This window comes from Chenopodium album, chromosome 6 (genome assembly GCF_948465745.1).
Source record: "Chenopodium album chromosome 6, dcCheAlbu1.1, whole genome shotgun sequence".
In the NCBI taxonomy this organism is placed as follows: Eukaryota; Viridiplantae; Streptophyta; class Magnoliopsida; order Caryophyllales; family Amaranthaceae; genus Chenopodium; species Chenopodium album.
Window position 1 is genome coordinate 47,957,796 of NC_137839.1, and position 23,670 is coordinate 47,981,465.

General features: G+C 40.3%; 1 non-coding gene and 1 pseudogene across 1 annotated transcript; one reads left to right on the plus strand and one right to left on the minus strand.

Annotated features, from left to right (window-relative positions):
• The first annotated feature begins 4,784 nt into the window (after positions 1–4,784).
• LOC145637414 (small nucleolar RNA R71) lies at positions 4,785–4,888 on the plus strand. Its single transcript, XR_014114202.1, has one exon. It is a non-coding gene; the product is annotated as a small nucleolar RNA R71 (small nucleolar RNA).
• Positions 4,889–22,686: 17,798 nt separating this feature from the next.
• On the minus strand, positions 22,687–22,785 carry LOC145637600 (small nucleolar RNA R71; annotated as a pseudogene).
• Positions 22,786–23,670: the final 885 nt, after the last annotated feature.

The window sequence follows — 23,670 nt, forward strand, 5'->3', positions numbered from 1 at the left end:
CTTTAAACGATGACCATTAACCATAAACTTGTTACCATCCGCATCTAACTCAAAGGAGCCATAAGGAGTAGTCTTTGATATCACAAAAGGACCCGACCACTTTGATTTGAGTTTACCAAGAAACAAACGAAGCCTTGAGTTGAAAAGCAAAACTTTGTGTCTAACCTTAAAGTTCTTGTTTCGAATATGTTGGTCATGCCACTTTTTGGTCTTCTCCTAATATAACCTTAAGCTCTCATAAGCATCATCTCTAAGCTCTTCAAGTTCATTGAGCTTAAGCAATATCTTCTCACTGGCCAACGATAAATCCATATTGAGCTCTTTGATGGCCCACCAATCCTTGTATTCTAACTCAACCGGCAAGTGACAAGACTTTTCATAGACCAACCTATAGGGGGTCGTGCTGATAGGAGTCTTGTAAGCCGTCCTAAGAGCCCATAGTGTGTCATCAAGTTTGAGAGATCAATCTTTCCTTGATTTGTTCACCATCCTTTCAAGAAGATTTTTGATTTCACGATTCGAGACCTCCACTTGTCCTTGAGTTTGAGGGTGGTAAGGTAATCCAACCTTGTGATGAACGCCATACCTCTTGAGAAGATCTTCAAATTGCTTTTTGGCGAAATGGGAGCCTCCATCACTAATTAGCATCCTCGGAACTCAAAACCTAGGAAAAATAATCTTCTTTAGAAGCTTAAGCACAACCTTGTGATCATTGGTAGGTGAGGGTATGGCTTCAATCCATTTCGTCACATAATCGACCGCTACCAAGATATATAGATTCCCACAAGAAGAAACGAAAGGCCCCAATCCACCCCCAAAACATCGAAGGGTTCAACTTCTAAAACACTTTGTTGGGGCATTTCGTCCCTCTTGGTAATGCCTAGCTCCTTTGACATTTATCACATTGCGCAACGAATTGGTGGGCGTCTTTATGCGTTGTTGGCCACCACAATAAAGATTGAGAGATTTTTGCCACTGTTTTGTCAACACCACCATGGCACCATGCCCTCAACATGGTAGTGAGTGGCAATGCTCAAGAACTCCTTGAATTTCATGATCTGGAACACACTTCCGATAAAGGCCATCTCTACATTGCTTGAATAGGTTTGGGTCATTCCAAAAGTACCTTCTCACTTCCTTGAAAAAATTCTTCTTTTGTTGAGAAGAATACTCCGGGGGAACGTCTCCACACGCAAGATAATTGGCTATATCCGCGCACAAAGGGGTAGAAGTTGACACCAAAGCTATGAGAGCCTCGAATCCTATCTCATCATTAATCGGTACATCCTCCATGTTCTCAAAAGGTAGCCTAGACAAATGATCCGCTACATAGTTCTCCGCTCCCTTTTTGTCCCTTATTTTCATGTGAAAGTCTTGGAGAGAGAGAAACCAAAGGATCAAGCGAGGCTTTGCCTCTTTCTTGGTCATGAGATACCGCACCGCGATGTGATCCGTGTACACAATAACTTTTGAGCATATAAGATAGGACCGAAACTTATCGAATGCAAACACTACCGCTAACATCTCTTTCTCTGTTGTTGTGTAATTCTTTTGAGCCTCATCTAGAGACCTACTTGCAAAGTAGATGACACATGATTTTCCTTGTTTCTTTTGACCAAGAACGACACCTACTGCAAAGTCACTAGCATCGCACATCAGCTCACAAGGCAAGCTCCAATCCGGAGCTTGCACAACGGGAGAAGAAATGAGAGCTTCCTTGAGCTTACGAAATGCCTCAAGGCAAGCCTCATTAAAGTTATAAACAACCTCTTTTTTGAGTAATTCGGTCAAAGGTTTGGCGATTGAAGAAAAATCTTTGATAAACCTCCGGTAAAAACCGGCATGCCCAAGAAAAGCCCGTACCCCCGTGATGGAAGTAGGAGGGGGCAACTTTTCAATCACCAAAACCTTGGTTGGATCAACCTCAATGCCATTTTTTGAAACCTTATGGCCGAGGACAATGCCCTCCTCGACCATAAAATGGCACTTTTCCCAATTTAAAACCAAACTCGTCTCTTGACACCTTTTCAAACTTTTTCAAGGTTAAAAAGATAAGTGTCAAAAGACGAGCCACCAACACTAAAATCATCCATGAAAACTTCAATTTCTTTTTCAAGCGTCTCAGAGAAAATGGAAGTCATGTATCTTTGAAAAGTAGAGGGAGCATTACATAATCCGAATGGCATTCTTCGGTATGCAAATGTCCCATATGGACATGTGAAAGTAGTTTTCTCTTGATCATTTAGATGGATAGGGGTTTGGAAAAATCTAGAATATCCATCCAAGAAACAAAAGAAAGCATGGTTAGAAAGCCTTTCAAGCATTTGGTCCATGAAAGGGAGAGGAAAATGATCTTTCTTGGTGTTTTTGTTCAATCTCCTATAATTAATACACATTCTCCACCCGGTTACCGTCCAGGTGGAGATTTCCTCTCCCTTTTCATCCTTTGATTATGGTCATTCCACCCTTCTTTGGAACTATATGAACCGGGCTAACCCATTTGCTATCGTAGATAGCATAGATGATGCCCGCCTCACGTAGTTTCAAAATTTCTTTCTTCACAACCTCTTGAAGGTTGGGGTTCAACCTTCTTTGAGGTTCAATGGAGGTGGAATGATCATCTTTAAGATGAATACGATGCATGCATAAAGAAGGGATAATACCTTTGATATCATCAATGCTATACCCTATCACATCCCTATATTTTCTAAAAACATCAAGAAGTTTTTCAAAATTAAGACCATCTAGGGTAGCATTGACAATAATAGGGTATTTTCCCTCCTTATCAAGAAAAGCATGTTTCAAAGAAGGGGAAGGGGCTTGAGTTCTACCTTGTGAGGAGGTTTAGAACTCTCCTCCAATTTCTCCTCCTTGGACTCAAGCTCGATCTCCACTTGTTGTTAAACTTCCTCTTTTGAGGATTCCTCCATTGCCATGACAAATTCTTTACCCTCTTGAGAGTGGAACTCTTCTTTGCATGTAAGGGCTTCTATCATTGGATATTGAGGCCTCATCACGACCCTCCCCAAGCGATCTAGCTCTTCATTCACAACATCAACTCCATAGCATTTTTCAACCATGGGGGTCTTGAGCAACTTAGAAAATTCAAAGACAATCTTTTCATCGGCCACTTCACATGTGATGGTGTTGTTCTTGCAATTGATGGCCGCCCCAAAGTTTTAAGAGCTTCACATCCCAAATTTAAAGGAGTGTTAACATCTTCCTCCATATCCATCACTACAAAGTCACAAGGCACGTAGATGTGTCCCACTTGAATTGGAACATCCTCAAGCTCTCCACAAGGTAATTTCACCGATCGATCGGCCAATCGAATTTTCTTCCTTATAGGGATCATCTTTATATTGAGTTTTTGAGCAATGGATATATGGATTAAACTAACACTTGCTCCAAGATCGGCTAAGGCGCCCCTAGCTTCCATGTTCCCAATTCTCACCGGCAAAGTGAAACTTCCCGGGTCTTTTTCCTTCTTGGGCATCTTATGTTGGACAAGAGCACTCACTTGATGTGGAAGGGTGATAAGCTCATCATTGAGCTTCCTCTTGTTGGTGAGAATATCTTTGAGGAACTTGGAGTAAGATGGCATTTGTGTCACAACTTCAAGAAAAGGGAGGTTGATATGCAAATTCTTCATGACACTAAGAAATTTTGTGAACTTGTCATTCAACTTCCTCTCCACAAGCCGACCGGGAAAAGGAACCGATCCATCAAGATTCCTAGCCTCACTAGGAATTGAAGTTGTCTTCTCATTGTCAAGCTTCTTCTTCTCCGAACCTCCTTCTATCTCATCACCCTTTTCTTTCTCACCTCCCTTGTTTTCATTCACACTCTCCTCTCCTCCCTTCTTTTCCTCACTATCCCCTTCATTTGGCCCTTGAAAGGATGTTCCCGACCTCAATGTGATTGCCTTGCATGTATCGGGTTTTCGATTGTAAGATGGGTTAGGTTGTGGTTGTCCGGGTAGAGTGGATGGTGAATTGAAAGGAGTTCTCTCGGCCAATTGGGCTAGTTGTGAATCAACCATCTTGTTATGAGCTCTTATCTCTTGCATTTGTTACCCAAAAGTTTGCATTTGCGCATGCATGGCTTGGAGGAATTGAGTTTGAGTTAGCTCCGCTTGAGGTGCTTGTTCTTGATGATTTCTTTGAGGTGCTTGGGTTTGATTATTGTATTGGTTGTTCCTTGGATAGCTTCCTCTTGGGTTTTGGGGTTGAGATGGAGGTGGATTTTTATATTGAGGGTTGGAGTTATAGGAAGGTTGAGCTTGTTGGTTCCATTGTTGAGGTTGAGATACAAACCCGGGTGGTGGTTGTCTCCAAGCTACTCCACCGTCGCTTCCTCTAAATCCCTCTTGCCTTGTGTTGTATGCCGCTACATGTTCGGGGCTTAAACCTCCACAATAAGATGTATAATGGTTCGTTCCTCCACAATTTTGACAAGAGAAAGAGTTAACTAGGGAAGAGCTTGCTCCACCACTTGAACTTGCATTCACACTCATATTCAACTTGGAAAGCCCTTTTGTTAGTTGATCAATTTGATGTTGTAATTGATCAACTTTCTCCAATTCGTAAATACCACCTCTCTTTGGAGCGTTTCTTCTTCGCCCCCCCCCCCCCAAGAGTAATTCTTTGCTACCTCTTCTATTGTAGCTTCAACTTGATTTGGAGGGATCTTTATTAATTGACCACCCGCCCCCGCATCCAAATTGGCTCTTGACATGGGATCCAATCTGTCGTAGAAAAACCGCATGAGCAACCCTTGATTTTACTCATGGTGGGGACATGCTTGTACCAACTCTTTGAACCTCTCCCATGCTTCACCAAGACTTTCATCGGCATCTTGCTCAAATGATGCAATTTTCCTTCTCATTTCGGCGGTCTTCTCCTCGGAGACAAAGCGCTTCAAGAACGCCTTTACCATCTTCCTCCATGTTGTGAGAGTGTTAAGCTTTACTTGCTTTAGCTATTTCTTTGCTCGTCCCGTGAGAGATTATCGGAAAAGGTGCATACGAATGTATTCTTGACTCACTTCATTGGTTTGCATCATTGCGCACAATTCAAGGAATCAATCCAAATGTTCAATAGGGTCCTCACTTGCACTTCCGGAAAATTGCTCTGATTGGACCATTCGAGTATATTGTGGATGGATTGAGAAGTTGGTTTCCGTGATGGGTAGCAAAATCCCTCCCGTGAGCTCATAATCCTCCGGATTTCCAAACTCACGAAACAAAACATCATTCTCTTGTCCCGCCATTGATCCGCGTGGTGAACTTGAAGAGTAAGTATCACTATCACTATCAACTATATCACCATAACCTCTTCCCTCGTCTTGATAAAGCCTACGGACTTGTCTCAAGGTTCGGTTGATTTCATGGTCAATTTGATGTGAGGGTGCACCTTGAGACCTCCTAAGCATTCACCAAAGCTAAGAAAACAATTAGCAATGACAAGGATGATAAAACAAAAAAACAAAAAGAAAAGAAAGCAAAATGACTCCAACAAAAGCAATAATAGACGCTAAACAAGCCGCTTCCCCGGAAACGGCGCCAAAATTTTGTCACGGGTTAGATAGGTCGTTAAGCTACTACCCTAACCAAATTAATCATTTATAAAACCTAAACCTACAATAAACTAGTTAGTGGCAAGTAAAGGGTCGAACCACTAGGGAAGCACGCTAATTCAACATCAAATATCACTAATGCAAGAGTGAAGAGGGGATTGTTTTTGTTGGTTTTGTTGAGTAAGAACATTAAAATTATTGAGAGTTTGGATTTTTCTTCATGGGAGTGCCATCACCTACACAAACACTTGAAAATTCATTAGCAAAAGCTTATGAAAATCACCCAGGGACATCATCATCACAATCAAGAAGATAAATCAACATCAAAACATGATAAAGCCAACCGAACCATGAGAGCTCTGCCACCTACAAAGAAATCCCCCCCACACTAGCATGATGACAATCCTTCCCCCACACTATAATAAAAAACATCCTTTTGCCTCTTACACACCCCCCCACACTAAAACAATGCACCGTCCGCGGAGCGCCAAATTAAAACATTGGGAGGGGGCAAAGGGGAGAAATAAAAAACAAGGAGGCTAATGGACACTAGGGCCGGCTTTGTCATAATCTCCATCGTCCTCGGTTTCGTAAGAGAAACCGTCCGGAGGGATGCCGTGTGGGTCCCAACCACCGGAGTAACCCGGAGGCCAACCATAGTGACCTCGGAAGAGGTCTTGTTGCCATTGAGGCAACGGGTTGAAAGGGGCGGGAAGATGAAGAGGGGAAGGGTGGTTAGGGTCGACATATGGATAGTTAGGGTCACCCCTAAAATCGCTCCCCCCGGGGGCACGATAATTGTACCCGGTTTTCGTCGGGTAGTCTACCCGGGAAACATCGTGGGAGGAGGGTCCTTGCTAATAGGGAAAAGTAGGTTGTGATCCCTTCCACCTAGGGACCGGGCCTTGTTGGGGTGGCCAATAGGGGTAATTTACCAGGGGGGTGACTTTATCCCTGTCCACGGCCGCACCATGAAGAGCTTGGGTTTGCATAAACATACCCTGATGGTTCTCCATTAGGCTCTGCATGCCAAGTTGCATGCTCATCATTTGTTGTTCAAGGCTACTCATGCCTTGATGTTGTTGCTGTTGCTGATGATGTTATTGTTGTCGATGTTGTTGTTGCTGCTGTTGCTGTTGTTGTTGTTGTTGTTGTTGCTGTTGTTGTTGTTGGTCGACTTCCATAATCCTTGCGCCACCAAGTGCAGTGGGTAGCACACCATTGTCTCGCGGAATTTTCCATACATTCCCTGCGTTCCGCTCAAAGGATGTACGGATGGGGTAAGGCAAGATACAATGGTGCTCACGGTCAACCATCCATGCATGAAAATTGTTGGCATCTGAAGTTCCTTGGAGGAACCCCGACCTTTTCATTTGCTGTATGTCGATGAATATATCTTTATCGGCTACAATTTGAGTGCACGAGGGGAAGAAGCGTTCACAGTTAAGCTTCTTGGCAATCCTTGTAATCATCCCACCGAGGGCAATTTTTCCCGTCTTGTGACCCGACTTGATTTCCTTGCAGCACACGACGAACCAGTATCCCATATTGAGCCGCCCTTTCAATCCCTCCCTAGTGGTAACCCACAAAGTAAATAGCTCTTTATGCGAGAGCTTACTTAAGTCCTGCTTGCTAAACACCGCAAACCCCATAATGCGGTGTAGAATACGGAGCACACGGTTGTTAATATGGTTGGCCACCGAATACATAGTGTTGAACTCTTCAAAATCGGTAATTGTTTGCCACCGTCTAAATGCATCGTACTCAGGGAATAGGTTCAATGAAGGGGCAAGGAGGTCCGCCTCTGGGTCCAAATCCAACAATACATTAAGATCACTAAGAGTCATAGTGTGCTGGTCGTTGAACAGTTGGAACGAAATTTGGAAGTCGTTCCCATAGGGCTCCTTTTCAAAAAAGGCCAAGAATTCGAAGGTGGGCTCCTTATATGTTCGGAATTGATGCTTGATGAACTCACTCATCCCTAAGTTGTCAAGGAGCGACCTTATATCATCGTCAATCCCCAAAGCTCTCATGGAGCGTTGATCATAGTGTCTGGAGGGATTTAACTTTCGTCCGCGAAGGTCGTTAAAGAACGTAGCATGGACCTTGTTCAAGAATCTCAATCTAGGGGGAACATTTGGTCCTTGAGCTTGAGTTTGTTGAGTACTCGGTTCCTCAACCCTTAACCTGGCCTCCTTTCTGCTATTCCTTTTGCTCATTATGTTCTCAAGCAATACAAACAACCCAACCAAAAGGAGGACTCCCTTCGAACTTAACCAACAATTGGAACACAACAACAATAACCCAAGTCTTAACAATCTGCAAAAGGGTTAGTACTAACAACTAACCACACAAATATAGCGCCCAAGACAACAAGAATTAAAAACAAAGCAGTCAATCAAAATACATTTTGATAGTAAGCAATTCTCATGAAAGTAGTTGCATTATTGTAGACACCCATTTGTGTCTCCCCAAAACCAAATCCAGTGATGAGTACCTTTCACGTCGAATCATAATCGAATGAAGTGAAATTGTGGAAAGTCTAGTGTTGCGGATAGTTTTAATTTCTTTTCTCTTCTCTTTGTTTTTGAAAACCTTTTTTAAGAAAACATCTAATCCAGTTTGGTTGGTCCATGATATGGGTCCAATAGTAGTGTAGTTGGATGGGGCTTGACAAGAGCTTTCCAACGATATATTATAATCACGCTTAATAAGATAATTAATAATCTTGTAAGGATTAATATGATTATAATTCAAGTGATCGCCAATAATAGTTTATTTGTGCATTAATATTCAACCAACATAGATAAACAAGTTTAGGGGTTAATCCTATTGATTGCATGTTAATCAGAAAGCGCACATGAATACGATCAGAATAAAGTAGATGCCTATTATTAGGGCAGGTTCAATCTCTTTTAGGTTGGATTTGTACCGTCATCCCCGAACCCTTATTTGGTTCTAGACCTTATAGAGTTGACGATCTCTTGGATCGTTAAGGGGTGTAACCTTCACCCTGTGAACGGTTTACAAGTTCCTAAAACTTGTTGGCGACTCTTTTGCTCTATCTTCTTCCCTTTTGGACGCCACCGTACTTTAGTGTATGATCACAGTGGGGTTCAAGCTAGGGGTTTAACGCTTGAAATTTATTCCCTACAATTTTTGGCGACTCCACTTGGGAGGATTTCTATTTTAATTCTTGAATTTGTTTCGTCAATGATTTAGAATGAGTGGATGAGACTCGAAACGTTCTAAGTATTTCATGTGCATAATTTTGATTAATATTATTGTCATATGCATAAAAATGATCTCATTGGAAAGACCATCCGTGATGAGTTAAAAAACATAGGATTTTACACGTAGGAAATTTGAGAAATATCTTTCACAACTAGGACCGAAATAACACCGCGTGAAACTGGAAAATTTTATCGAGCACAGAAAGCTGCTGAGGCATGTGGGAAGTAGCGCCAGAGGCCAGAGCTTGGCGCCAGCATTTTAGTCGTAGCGCCAGACGCCAGTATTGGCGCCAGGCGCTACAGTTAAAAGCTAGCGCCAGTCTCTGAATGTTGGCGCCAATTTCCCCCAATACCGAGCCAGAAATATGCGCTCTAATTTCGACTGGTTTTTCGTATTGTTTGCTCGATCCTACTTCCTGATTGAATTTTTTCTCACTTTTCTGAAACCCATATGTGTTCTACATATGGACATAACCCTCTGGGAATTCATGCTCCATCTACCCGATTGAACGCTCCGTGAAACAAAGGGTACATCCGAGATTGTTGAATTCACCAAACCATGGAAGCGAGTTTTTTCTAAAACTCGCGGTGTCCCATCCACTCGCGCCAACCCTTCACGGTTAGGCTTCCGCGCGGTGCATCCGGACAATTAACCATGGACCTTCTATTGACTAAACCATATCCCGAACTTTAGAGAAGTAAAGCAATGGTTAGGTTGCAAACTCATTGCATCATATTGTGCCTACTTGACTAATTGTGCATTATTTGTTGTGCATACTCTATGTGATTTTTTCCTAACCGTTTGTTTGACTTGTGTTAAGACTAAATAAACTGATTAATGACTAAAGGACTTTGTTTAATTAATTAATTAATTAATTTGAGCTAATAAAAAAACATAAAATCGAGTCACAGTTCCTTTAAGTCAACCCGATTTTTTTATTCCCGTATACTGCACAAACGTCAACTTGTTTTGGTCATAGCCAAAGTTCTAGGATGAACTACGAGTCGTACAACCTATGGATCAGTAGCCCCGAGTTTTATCTTTAATTTGGCGTTGGTTTTATTCAAATCAGAGTCACAGATAAAAAGTTATGACTAAAATACCACAGTCTGTCAAGTTTAATGCATATACGTGAAGTCTTAACTTAGTCTTTGCTTGAGTCTAGTCACATAGTCTAGCCACATGGTCATGAAACGAGTCTTAACGTACCATCTACACTCACTAGTTTTAGCACACACTTTGAGTATATGTCACCATGACCATGTCTTAGGTTCATGCATGAGTCGGTCTTTTTCCGTCATTTGAGTTGGGGGGTACATTATATTCCTAATTCTTCATATCTCTCCATCTACATCATTTTCCTTCACATTCTATTCCAATCTTTCTTCACATCCTCCTTCCATTGCATGTTGAATAGAGTTTGAGTTAAATAATTAACAATGAATATCCCCAAATTCCTTTTCCACAGTATTTGGTCGAGGAGAGAAGGGCGATTAGTCAAGGACAACCTCTTTATTCAAGTTTCACTTTTTGATAAACCGATTCTTCAAAAGAGGAAGGCTAAAAGGATAATGGCAACTCAAGAAGAAGTCAATGAGCTTAGGAACCAACTAGTTACCATGACTGTAACACTGAAGCTCCTCACCCTCAAGATCGATGATCCCGTAAAGCAACAACAAATGAACCTCATGCAAGAAAGTTTGAGGAAGCTATCTAGCGACTATAAATTTCAGGGCATGAGTTCACAAGGGGTCTCGCTGGACAAGGAACTTCTTCCACATAAGTTCAACGCCACTAACATCCCGAAATTCAAGGCAACAGATAACCCTTACTTCCATCTAAGAGCTTTCGAAACTATAATGATTATTAAGAGTATCGATAAGAAGGTCTTCCCCTCTCTGTTCCCACTATCTCTTGAAACCGTTTGCCAACAATGGTACTTCTCCCTTGATAAGGTATAAGAATCGATAGTAAACGCTTTCATTGATAGGTACAAGTGCAATATTAAAGTTCAAACCGATCATAGACAACTTGAGATGCTAAGACAAAAAGAGAATGAAGTTTTTACTTCTTTCTTTAATAAGTGGATGGAAACTTCCGCTAAGATGATTGAGGTCCCCACCGAAAAGGAGTATGTGAGGATGTTTATCAAGAATCTCCAAGAGAAGTATTCGAAGCATTTAAAATATCAACACAATTTGAATACTTTCAAGGCCGTTTATGACATCGGAATTGAAATCAAAGATGACCTCGCAAAGCAAAAAGCTACTAACAATATTAACCACGGTGGCTGGAAAGGAAAGAAGAACGACAATCCTTCTTCTTCCAAAAACGCCCACTCTAGTAACAATGTTAGTACCTTTGATCTCAGTGAAGTCTTAGCCATAGATAACCAAGGATCTAAGAAGCAACTAAGGAAAGACTTTACCCCCATTGGGATGAGCTACGATACTGCCTTCGATCAAATCCATGCCAAAGGACTCATTACTCCCATTAGACCTATTCAGGATCCCGCACCTGAAAAGAGATTTCCTAGTTGGAATCCAGACGAACACTGCAAGTACCATCAAGGTAAGGGTCATACTACTGAGAGCTGTTGGAAGCTAAAGGAGGCTATCCAACATTTGATTGATAATAACAAGCTTCCCATGCCTCCAGTTAACAAGAAGAGCGAGTGATGATAAAGGAAACAACACAAGACAAGAGGCGAGCTTCAACGACAAGATTTCGCGACCTCTTTTTTCTATTTCTTTTTTATTTACCCTTATCCTTTATAAGTCTAGCATAGGCACCTTTTTATTCTCCTTAGATTTATTTTGTAGAATCATTATATATTTTATTTTTTAATAAAATGAGCATTTATTTCCTTATATATGATCATTTCATTATATTGCATTAAAAAAATATTGTCGAATTAAGCACAAGGTAAACCAATGATTTAAGGCACCCCTTGTAGCCACATCATATCTCCTTTCACCTTTCAAATATGCAATCCTTTCTTCATAAACCACTTTGAGTCTCGTCTAACGATAGACCTTTCTTTTTTCAACCTACATCTACCTAACCTCGGGATGGGATGGTGTGTAACTTATGCAATTCTAAAAAAGAGCTTGAGTAATTCAAAAATCAAAATAAAAATAAGCAAAAATAAAATAATCATAAAAGTGTACAAAAGGGTAAGTGTTCCAATGTCTTTGTATGAAAATATCTTCGATAAAAACACGTCTCAGATTGCGTCTCTTATCGAGTGCTCGGTACCGTGCCTGAGAAACATGAATGCCAAGTGAGTGATAGACCACATGATCGGGATTGCCCACGCTTATAAAAATAAAATAGATGCTAAAGCAAAAGATAAAAGAGAGCTAAAAAAGAGTAGAAACTCAAGCATAAAAATATAAAGATTCGAAAGCGAGGTTGCACACCTTGGGGGCTTATCTAGGGTCTTGAGCCTTTATCCCCTTCTTCTTCAAACCTTTAGTCTAACCACGTTACAACCCTTAAAAAAACCTTTTGAGGTATACATACACTTGTGCGAGGTTCGACTAGAGCTACGTTTGGCCTGTTTCCTAACGGATACGTCGGCAACTTCACATTGAGGTGCAGCCGTAATAAAAATGCATTCATATTCACATTCACACACTTAAACCATAATCATATCAAGGGATTTCCTATGCTCACCCCTTTTCACGTAGAGTTAGACTTGGGGGCTTGATCCCTACATCATTAGCTTACCTAGCCAGAGAGTCACCACCATTTGACTCTTTTCAATATATTTTTCCACACACTTAGCTCTTGTGGCCTAACTTTAGTGTCACTATCACACACATCACAGATACATGACCAAATACTTCCCTTAGGAACCCTTTGTCATGGAATCTTAACACAACGCTGAAGCATGCCTTGTCATATCAACATCACTCATCAATCATAATCATCATTGCATCACGAAGTATGAAGTGCTTAGCCTCCGTGCCTAAGTTACCTAAGTGCTTTCATCATGGAGTCAACAGTTGAGATAGCCTAGGATGGATTAATCCTTGCACCTTGAGAGATAGTATCAAACAACATTTGACTAAGCTCATTCACCATGCACCTTCAAAACTTCGATTCTTTTTCTCGTCTTTCTTTTTCGAGAGAAAGTCGGTACCCTCCACAAAAATGACGGAAAGTTTTTGCTTCGAGTCACACGTGTCATTTTACTTCGAGTCGAGTCAACCTCGAGTCAGTCAATCACAAAGAGTCAAGTTTATACCTTGAGTCGTGTCAAGTCGATGAGTCAAGCAATGCTAAACCTTAGGTCAACTCTAAGATAATTAAAGAGATTGGCAAAGTTCTACAGTCAAAAATAAATACAGGTGCAGCAGAATAGGGAAGACCCTACTCCAATTATTGGCGCCAGAAATATTTCAGCAGCGACAGAACAGCAATTTGGGGTTCCTTGGTACGCCAGTTAGCCCCTATAAGCAATTTTACATGATTGAGTAGTCGATTTGATTACAATCACAATAAGTGGTCGACCTGACGAAAGATCGTCTCACTTAGCTTAAAGTGCCTAATAATTGGCTCATCACGGAAACACCGACATACTGGTTTTAGCGGAAGCGAAGTTCAGGCGAGCTTTAGAGATCGACAAACGTTGGTCTTTGGAAATTTCTTCTTCAGAATATTATCGCAACAAACGTTCAAGTATCGAAGCTCTTTTGTTCAAAGACGCGTGAACATCTCCATCAAAGCTCTTTTGTTCAGAGACGCGTGGACATATCATCAAAGATCTCCTATTTTCAAGCTCTATTGTTCAGAGACGCGTGGACATAAAAAAAAAGGGAGCTCTTTGTTCAGAGACGAGTGAACATCGAAATAGCAAGACGGCATTCACTAAGATTGTGGAAGTTGTCACCAAAGATTTGAGAAGATAGCACGAGATGGGCGGTCTTTGACGGCATTCGCTAAGATTGTGGAGGTTGTCACCCAAGATTTGAGAAGATAGCACGAGAGGGGCGGTCTTTGACGACTTTTGCTATGATTGGAAAGGTTGTCACTATGATTCAAGAAAAGGCTCGAGATGTAGCAACATTGATCGACAGCGTTCCCTAGATTGTGGAAGATCCTCAAAACAAGCAGCAAGATGGCGTTCCATAGATTGTGGAAAGTTGTCAAAAAGCAACTTAAGGTGATTTCAAGAGAAATAATCTTCGATAGTATTCCCTTGGATGTGGAATACTATCATAGTGAAGGAGGATCGTTTCAGGCGAAGCAATCTTCTAATTTGAAAGCAGTTACGGGTGTAGCGGTTTTCAAGCGGGATGGAATTCTCTAGCTTGTAGGAGGTCATCAAAACAACAGTAAAGCAACAGCAAATCGGTTACTTTCAGAGACGTGTGCTCGACGGTGCAAGATACGCGTTTCTTAACTCTTTTATCTATTTGACTAACGTTAGTTTTGCAGGTATCGGCGTTACAAGAGTGGTTTAGGATCACAGAACGTTCTGAATCATTCTCCGTCCCTATCGATACTTTGACTTTTGTTTTCGAAACTTGCGTTTCTCCAAACTCAGTCAAAGTGGGGGCTTCTGTAGACACCCATTTGTGTCTCCCCAAAACCAAACCCAGTGATGAGTACCTTTCACGTCGAATCATAATCGAATGAAGTGAAAGTGTGGAAAGTCTAGTGTTGCGGATAGTTTTAATTTCTTTTCTCTTCTCTCTGTTTTTGAAAACTTATTTTAAGAAAACAGCCAATCAAGTTTGGTTGGTCCATGATATGGGTCCAAAAGCAGTATAGTTGGATGAGTCTTGACAAGAGCTTTCCAACGATATATTATAAGCCCAATTCAGATGAATATTGAGGAAGTTATGACCAATTTACTAAACTGGGCCCGGTTTGAGCCTTATTTGCGGCCCAATGATCTATGGGAGGGCCTAATATGATTTATCATTCCTAATGCAATTAGGAATGGTTTTAGTCTTCTAGATTCTTCTAGAAGGTTCTTTTCATTCCTAATTCAATTAGCATTGATAAATTGACTTTTGTTGACTTTTCAGAGTTTTAATTAAAATCAAAGAGCATTTTTGAGGAAAATATACGATTTTATCCTCCTGTACGGTAAAATTTATCTGATTTTAGAAAACGCGTCAAAAACAGGATTGGCGTCACACGCCAGGCATTGGCGCCTGGCGCTGACGTAGGCACCTGGCGCCAACCTCGTTTTGCGAGCGCCAGATTCTGTTTTGTTCATTTTATCTTTTTTGGCTGATTTCTCTATAAATAACGTATTAAAAACTCCGTTTTCATTCACCTACAATCAGTTTTCATTCTCAATCATTAATTCTCTAATTCTCTCTTAATCATTCACCAATTCTCATCAAGTTTTCTTGATTATTTCATCTCTCTCTCTTTCTCTTTTCTAAACTTGCTTTTCAAATACAAAATTCCGCTTTCGCAAGATCTAGAAACACCTAGCCATATTCGAAGTTGCCTTCGCCCTAGACGTGAAAAGTTTAATTTCTGATGGTTTGGTCCTAAATCTCTCTTTCAATTATTTAATTTAATTGTTGTTTTATTATTTTCCTTGAAGTTACTAACGTGTGTATTTTGTTATTAGAAAGAGGTACGAGGCATCAAAGTAAGTACTTTACAGGTTTTAATTGATATTACGATGTAGAAATAATGTTTATATTGTTATTATGATATTCCTAGTATCATGTTTAGGGAAAAGGTTATAATATCAAATATGCTTAATATGATTGTTGCGATTATGTTCTTCCTAATATTTGTGATTGTTAGTATCATGTTAGGGTTAAAGATTTTATTTTTATTTCTTAGTGACATGCTAGGATTTGTTATTAATCTTGTTAGTATCATGCCTAGGATCTTGCTATTATTATGCTTTAATATTAACATGAACATGATTATGATTATAATTGTTATAATTTATGATGATTATGAATATTATTATTATTAATATTTTGATGATGATTATTTTATTTATGATTATTATTATGACTATTATAATGATTGATTATGGATTATTATTATGTTGCTTGATTATATATTTATTTGTTATTGCTTTATCACCTTTTATGCATGTTTAAAGGGAATTTGGTACTTGTAATCACGCTTAATAAGATAATTAATAATCTTGTTAGGGTTAATATGATTATAATTCAAGTGATCGCCAATAATAGTTTATTTGTGCATTAATATTCAACCAACATAGATAAACAGGTTTAGGGGGTTAATCCTATTGATTGCATGTTAATCAGAAAGCGCACATGAATACGATCAGAATAAAGTAGAGGCCTATTATTAGGGCAGGTTCAATCTCTTTTAGGTTGGATTTGTACCGTCATCCCCGAACCCTTATTTTGTTCTAGACCTTATGGAGTTGACGATCTCTTGGATCGTTAAGGGGTGTAACCTTCACCCTGTGAACGGTTTTCAAGTTCCTAAAACTTGTTGGCGACTCTTTTGCTCTATCTTCTTCCCTTTTGGACGCCACCGTACTTTAGTGTATGATCACAGAGGGGTTCAAGCTAGGGGGTTTACGCTTGAAATTTATTCCCTACAATTATCATCAATACAAACACCAAATTGCTCAACTTAATTTCATAAAAATGGCTTCCAAAACAATAATATTAACAACAATGTTCCCAAAATCACTAAATTTCACACTAATAACCAACAAATCCTTAACAAAGAAAATCAAAATCACATGCAATTCACTAAAGCTAATTCATGCTTAATAACTAAAAATTTTGCATAAACAAGTGAAACTAAGTAATAAAATAGCAAAATTTAGAGTTATACCACTTTGTAGAAGCTTGAACACCACTAAGAACCTCCAAGAACACCACCTTCAATTAAGCTTGCAAACCATGAAAATGGAGGATTTTTGGGTATTTTGGAGAGAGAAAGTGGGTGAATTTGTGACTAGAGTGAAAATGTTTGATGGATTTGAAGGAAAATCGATGGAATTTGTGAGAAATGGGTGAAATTTGAAGATTAGGGTTTGAGTTTATGAGGAGAGAGAAGAGAGCATGAAATATGGGTTTCGAAATTATGCAGGACGAAATGGGGAAGAAAGGGTTAAAACCTGATTTTCCCAGCTCTGCGCGCCCGCACAGGTATGCTGCGTGCCCGCACAGAAGTCGCGCAGACTCTTTGTCTCGAATCTCCAATTTTAAATAAATCTATGCGGGTTCTGACATTGAAAGCGCGCCCGCACACCTTCCCTGCGCGCCCGCACAGAGGTCGCGCAAACCTTCTGCCTCGAACTCCAATTTGTGAAGAAATCTGTGCGGGTTCTGACAGTGCCTGCGCACCCGCACAGATGTCGCGCACAGGGTGGCATAGAGTAAAATTCAATTTATTTCTCCTCACATCTTCGAAATAGAAAATCCTTGTTCCTTCATCATCCAAACAACTATCAACCAAAAGGGGAAAAATAAAATTCAAATTCAAATTCAAAAAAAAGAAAGTGAAATCGGAATATTTTAAAAAAATATAGAATGGAGTTAGAAATTCGGGTTGCCTCCCGAGAAGCGCTTCTTGATGAGGTCACTAGCTTGACCATGAGAAAAATTCTTCAAGTGGGAGGCTTGGGATCCAAAGGATCAATGTAGACACCTAAAAATGTCTCCACAAAACCAAACCCGATAATAAACAACCTTTCACCGCCACTATTGGTCGGGTTCAGTATTTAATCCCGAGAGTGCTTAAAAAATCGTATTTATTTTTGAACAGTCCATGGATTAGTCTTGATGTTTGGTCAAAGCATAGTTATAATTTCAGCCCAAATTTATTATTTAATTTTAGCCCAAACCTTTTTTTATTTATTGTTTTATTATTTACTTTTGGCCCAAACCTTTTATTTATTTTATTTAATTATTTTCTTATTTTAGCCCAAATAATAATAAATCATAAAAAGGCCCGAAATTATCAATCGGCACTTAAAATGCTAAACAAAATCAGGGTTAAAAATGTTATTAGACGGAAAAGCGGGCTGGGAATTCCCGCGCCACGGCAGGTACCCACCGTGTCACGGGAATCATTCCCGTCTGACGGTGGGATTTCCTGTGACACGGGAAATCTGCCGTGACACGGGAATTTCCGTGTGTTTTCCGCGTAAACCCTTAACGCGTTTTCTTCCCCGTTTACTAAAAATTTCCCGCGTCACACTAAAAATGCACCGTGTCACGGGAATGTTTCCCGTATGACGGTGGGACTTCCCGTGTCACGGTACAGTTTGCCGTGTCTCGGGATACTTTTCTAGGGTTTTTATCATTTTAGGGTTCTGTGTGCTCCCTCAACACATTTTCTCTATAAATACCCCCACATTTCTGATGTAGGGGGCAGCAATTAATTCTCTAGATTATTTTTCTCTCTTCTATGCTTTAGCCTAAACACTTGCCTACCCTTCTTATTTAAAAATTCCTTCTTCAAGTACTCCAAGGAGTCCATACTTTACTCGTGGTTCTGTCCTTAAGCTAAGGCGTGAAAGGTAGAACTATTTAAGGGTTTGGCCCCAAATCAACTCTACTTTATTTAATTAAATTTAATTGTTGTGTTATTATTATTTCCTTAAAGTTACTAACTCGTTTATTATTTTGTAATTGCAAACAAACATAATCAAAGTAAGAATTATGCTCCTCTTATTTCTATTATTTTTCTAACGATTTTGTATTGTTGGAATTATTGCTAAATTGCTTCCAATATTAATGTTTATTCTATTATTTTTATGATCACTATATTGCATGTTTAAAGGGAATATGTAATTGAAAATCACGCCTAATAAGATAATTTGGACAACCGGTTTAGGTTCCTTTTTAATATTGTTGTTTAATTCAAGTGATCACAAATATTTTAGAATTATGTGTTGCATTAATATTAAACCAATTTAGCATAATAATAGTTTGGAGCAAATTGAATATTTTGTTTGTATGCCTTTGAGATCGCAGGAATCACTTTTCACTAAAAGAATCGAGTAGAGGCCAATACGGGCGAATGTGACTCCATGACTCACTTCGTACCATCATCCCTGATCCTCCTTTCGTGGTTCCGAACCATATGGAGTTAGTAATCTCATGGATGATGAACGGGGTGTAATCTTCACGGGTCAATCGTTGTTGCCTATCGTTGTCCCTTATTCGTGGTTGCCTTTTATGATCTGTGAAAGGTTTACAAGTTCCTTAAAAACTTGTTGGCGGCTCCCTACTTTATTTGTCCCTAATCGTAATGTCAATTCCCACTTCCTATGAGTGCCAAGCATATTCACAACACGCTTTAACGTAGGCGCACTTCGAGCGACGCCTACAATTTGACGACTCCACTGGGGAGGATTCTTAATTATTTATCGATTTGTGTGATCGGTATTTTATTAAGATGAGTGGATGAGACTTGAAAGATTCTTGAAAAAATATTCCTGTGATTAATTTGGCCTTTTTGCATATGTATAGACATTTTAACGTCGCATTTAAGTCTGTCCGTAGGAAAAATCGAATAACTTGGTTGCGCACGAAGGAAAACAGGGCACCAGTCAGATCTTCTAACTGCCGTGCCACGGCAAAATCTGCCGTATCACGGTACAGTACACCGTTTGACGGTGCACAGTACCGTGGCACGGGAATTTTTTCCGTGTCACGGCAGTCCTAAAATCAGTCCGGTGGGTTATTTTCTCTTTTCACAGTCAACTTCCTTCGATTTTTCTGAAAAAAAGTATGTGTTCTACATGCGTCTTAGCCCCGAGGGATTTAAGCTCTATCAACCCAAAAACGCTCATGGCAATAAGGTTTCATCCGAGTTATTTAATCCACCCAAACCATGGAGTCGAGTTCGATTTCATCACGAACTCGCGGAACCGCCTGTAATCATACACCCTCAAGGGAGGTTGCCTTGCTAACGCGTCCAAACTCTTAACCATGGTACCCTTTTGACACCCAAAGCTTGACCAATAGTTGAACGTAGATCTTGACTCTAGGTTGCGAACTTTTTTTACATCATCGTGCCTAAATGCTATGTGGTTGTTTGGTGCTAAGCTTCATGTGTTTACTCTTTTGTTTAACCTATGACCGAGGGTTTTTATTCTCACATAGTAATTAGTACGGACCTAAAATCGATTAAAATCTGGAAAAATCACAAAATTGACCTGGAACTGCGCACTGTGTCACGGTATGTTCTGCCGCGCCACGGTGAACAGTGCCGTGACACGGGGCTTTCTACCGTCTGACGGTAGACTGCACCGTGTCACGACAGTCAGCACCGTGACACGGTGCCCAGGAAAAGTGTCATGTCAGTATTTTTTCGGTTTTTGTGCATACGTATGTGGTTGATGTGTCCAGTTTTATGTCATGTCTAGTTGTACGGTCAAAACACGCGTCCATAACCTCACTTAATCACTCACATATCGTGTTCACAAACTTTTTTCCTTAGTCGTGCACTACTTTTTTACTGTATTTTAGGGTGGTCTTGTTTTTTGTGTCTTTTTTTTCGGAGTAAGTCGGATAGTATCCTCCCATATTTTTTTAAAATAAACAAATAGAATATCAAAATTATAGATTGATGAGTGTCATTTATGGCACTCATAGGGTAGTCTTTTAAGGTTATTTCTTTCCCCTTTTCATGCTTTCTTCTCTTATTTTTGGTCCTTTTTCCTTTAGTTTCTCTTTTTCCTCTTTTCTTTATGATTCTCGTGTTTTTATCGTGTTTTCCTTTATTTGGCTCTTTTTCCCTTTTATTTCCTTTCTTTGTGTACTTGTGTAGGTATTGTGAGAATCACTTTGGCAAAGGATTCAATATGGGACTTTAATGATCAAGCAAGGAAGAAGCATTTGGCTAGAGAGGGCTTAGAGAGGGCTTGGAGAGGCCTCGGAGAGGTTTCCAAGGCAAATCCAGCAGGCCGCGGGCGCGGGTCATCTTGCCGCGGGCGCAGGCCCATGTTACTCAAAATTGCCAAAACTTGGCAGGAACTTGCCGCGGTTGCCCCGCGGGCTCTCCGCGGGCGCGGGTAAAATGGAGAGGCCGCTCCATTCAGAGAGACCGCGGCCCCCTGATCAGGCTTTGGGAGCAGGGGATTAGCCGCGGGCGCGGGTTTCACTGCCGCGGGCGAGGATCTCTGTTGCCGCGGGCGCGGGGTCTGCCCAGATAGCCCGCGGAGGGTTCCGTACCCATTTTTCCGCGGGCGCGGGTCTATCGAGAGAGGGCGCGGGAGTTGCCGATTTCTTCTTTGCTTATAAATAGAATTGTATTTCCTTTTTGAAACCAACTTTTTGATAATTTTCATTAGCTTAGTTTTAGAGAAAGAATCTAGAGAGAAGTTCTTGGTTTTGGATTTGTAACTCAACATTTGATCAATCAAGTTTGGATTTCTTCATTTTCAATCATAAATATTAGTGAGAATCTCTTCCTTCTTTCATCTTTTACTTACTTGCTATTGATTTTTGCTTGTTGCTTGTTCTTCTTTGGATTGAAATTTGATATTGTTTATTATTTTGATTTCCCTTAGATTTTGATATAGAAATGAAGATTAAAGCAATATCTAGTTGTTTATTCTTCAATTTCACCATGATTAGTGAGTAGATTAGTTGCTAGGGAAAGGGGGAAGCATGTTTGATTAATGAAATTGCTAGTTGATTCTCTTTGATTGATTGATTTGTTGCAATTAAATTGGTTAACATAGTTTTGCATGTGATTGATTAGACTAGGAGTGATCAACCTATAAGATTAATCTAGATTGCATTGCAACTCTTAATGACATGAACAATTGAATTGAAAGTTGCTCTAATTGATTGGGTTTGCTTGTGATTCTCCTTGATTTGCCTTTCATACTGACACCTAGATTGGCCTATAGGAGATAGCATTTTAACTCTCTTGATTGCTACTATTGTTTGTCCGTTGCAATACTTGAATTAATTGATTGAGCTTTAAACTAGCATTATCATTGAACTTGCATGTGGAACCCATATCCCTAGTGTTTAGACCTTTGTTTTACTTGATTAGACTTGCTTTATTTTACCATAGTGCCAACCATAATATCAACTCCATCTTCGAGGTAGCTTGACTTAGACTCTAGTTTTCATCATTGCATTCCCTAGGGATCGACCCTTAACTTGCCCTATATTCATATAAGGTTGGTTAGGTGTTTACAAATTTTGTTTGACTTGGGGGAAGGGTACATAACGACATACATTTTCCTCTCGTCAAAATGGCGCCGTTGCTGGGGAGTGCTATTGGTGCTTAGCTTTTGTTGTTGAGTCTACTTCATTTTAATTGAAAAAAAAAATACAAAAAGATTTTGTTTCTTTAGGCTACACTTGTAGCCGTGCTACTAATATTTTCTTTGCAGTTTTGCATGCATAGAGCTCGTGATCGATCCATTGTGCCTTTTGACCCAGAAATTGAGAGGACTCTCTCAAGAAGAAGAATAGCTAATCGATTCTCCTTGGGGTATAGTTCTTCAAGTGAAGAAGAGATTGAAGAAGAGCAAGGCATGGGAGAAAATCCGAGAGTGGCCTTGAAGGAGCTAGGAATACCCGGTGCTTATAGGTTTGAGAGCGGCATAGCTCCGCCTACAACACCGGCAAATGATTTCGAGATTCGGCCGGCCATGATCACCTTAATTGAGAGGAGGCAATATAGTGGGGCTAAGAATGAGAGCCCGTTGAACCATCTTAAAGAATTTGAGAAATATTGCAACACCATCAAAGTCAACGGAGTTTCTCGAGAGTTCATCCGCCTCAAGTTGTTCCCCTTCTCTCTCATAGGAAGATCCTTAGAGTGGCTAGATAAAGAGGTGAATCCCAATTCCTTGAGAACATGGGATGATGTTACAAAGGCCTTCTTGTCCCGCTTCTACCCTCAAAAGAAGACGGCGGAGGCAAGAGCCTTGATTCAAGGGTTCAAGCAAAGGCCAAATGAAAGCCTTTACGAAGCATGGGAGAGATACAAGGAGTATCAAAGGGAGTGCCCTCACCACGGAATCCCAACATACCAAGTGGTCCAAATCTTATATGGCGGTTTAAGTCCCCAAGGCAAGTCATGCCTTGATGGGGGGGCCGGGGGTCCTATCATGAATAATACCGAAGAAGAAGTGGTGGACATTATTAAGGACGTGGTGACGTACTATAGAGATTGGAAAGATGGGGAGAGGGACTCTTCAAGCAAGCAATCTTCATTGTACTCGGTAGACCATCTAAATGCGATCAACAACCTTTCCTCCCAAATGAAAAACTTGGGAAAGGAGGTGACCGCAATCAAAGCCAAGTTGGAGAGCGCTTCTTCTTCTTCTTCTCGAGCTTCGAATCTTCCCTCCCAATTTAAGGGGAGAGGTACTCTTTCTAACTCTCAACCCCCTCCCTCTTCACATAATATGCCTATGGGTTGTTTGTTTTGTGATGCATGTGGATCGTATGATCATGACTCTAGTAATTGTCCTAATGAATGTGTTGATGAGTTTGATAACAATGAGAGTGAGCATGTGAATTATGTGTCAAATAATAATGCTCAAAGGTTTGATAATCAAAGAGGTCAATGGAATAGGAATTACCAAAACCAAGGCAATTTTGACAACTATAATCAAGGTGGTGGTTATAGAAACCAAGGGAACCAAGGTTTTCGTGGTAGCTATAATAATCAAGGTTATAGTGGCCAAAATCAAAGCCAAAATTATGGAAATCAAAACCAAGGTTATGGAAATCACAACCAAGGTAGTGGTAACCATAATCAAGGTGGTGGTAACCATAATCAAGGTTATGGACAAAATCAAAATAGGGGTACTTGGAACAATCAAGGGAAGGGCAATTTTCAAAATAATGCTCAAAGAGGTCCCCCACCCGGATTTGTTCCAAGGACTCAAGGAGAAAATTC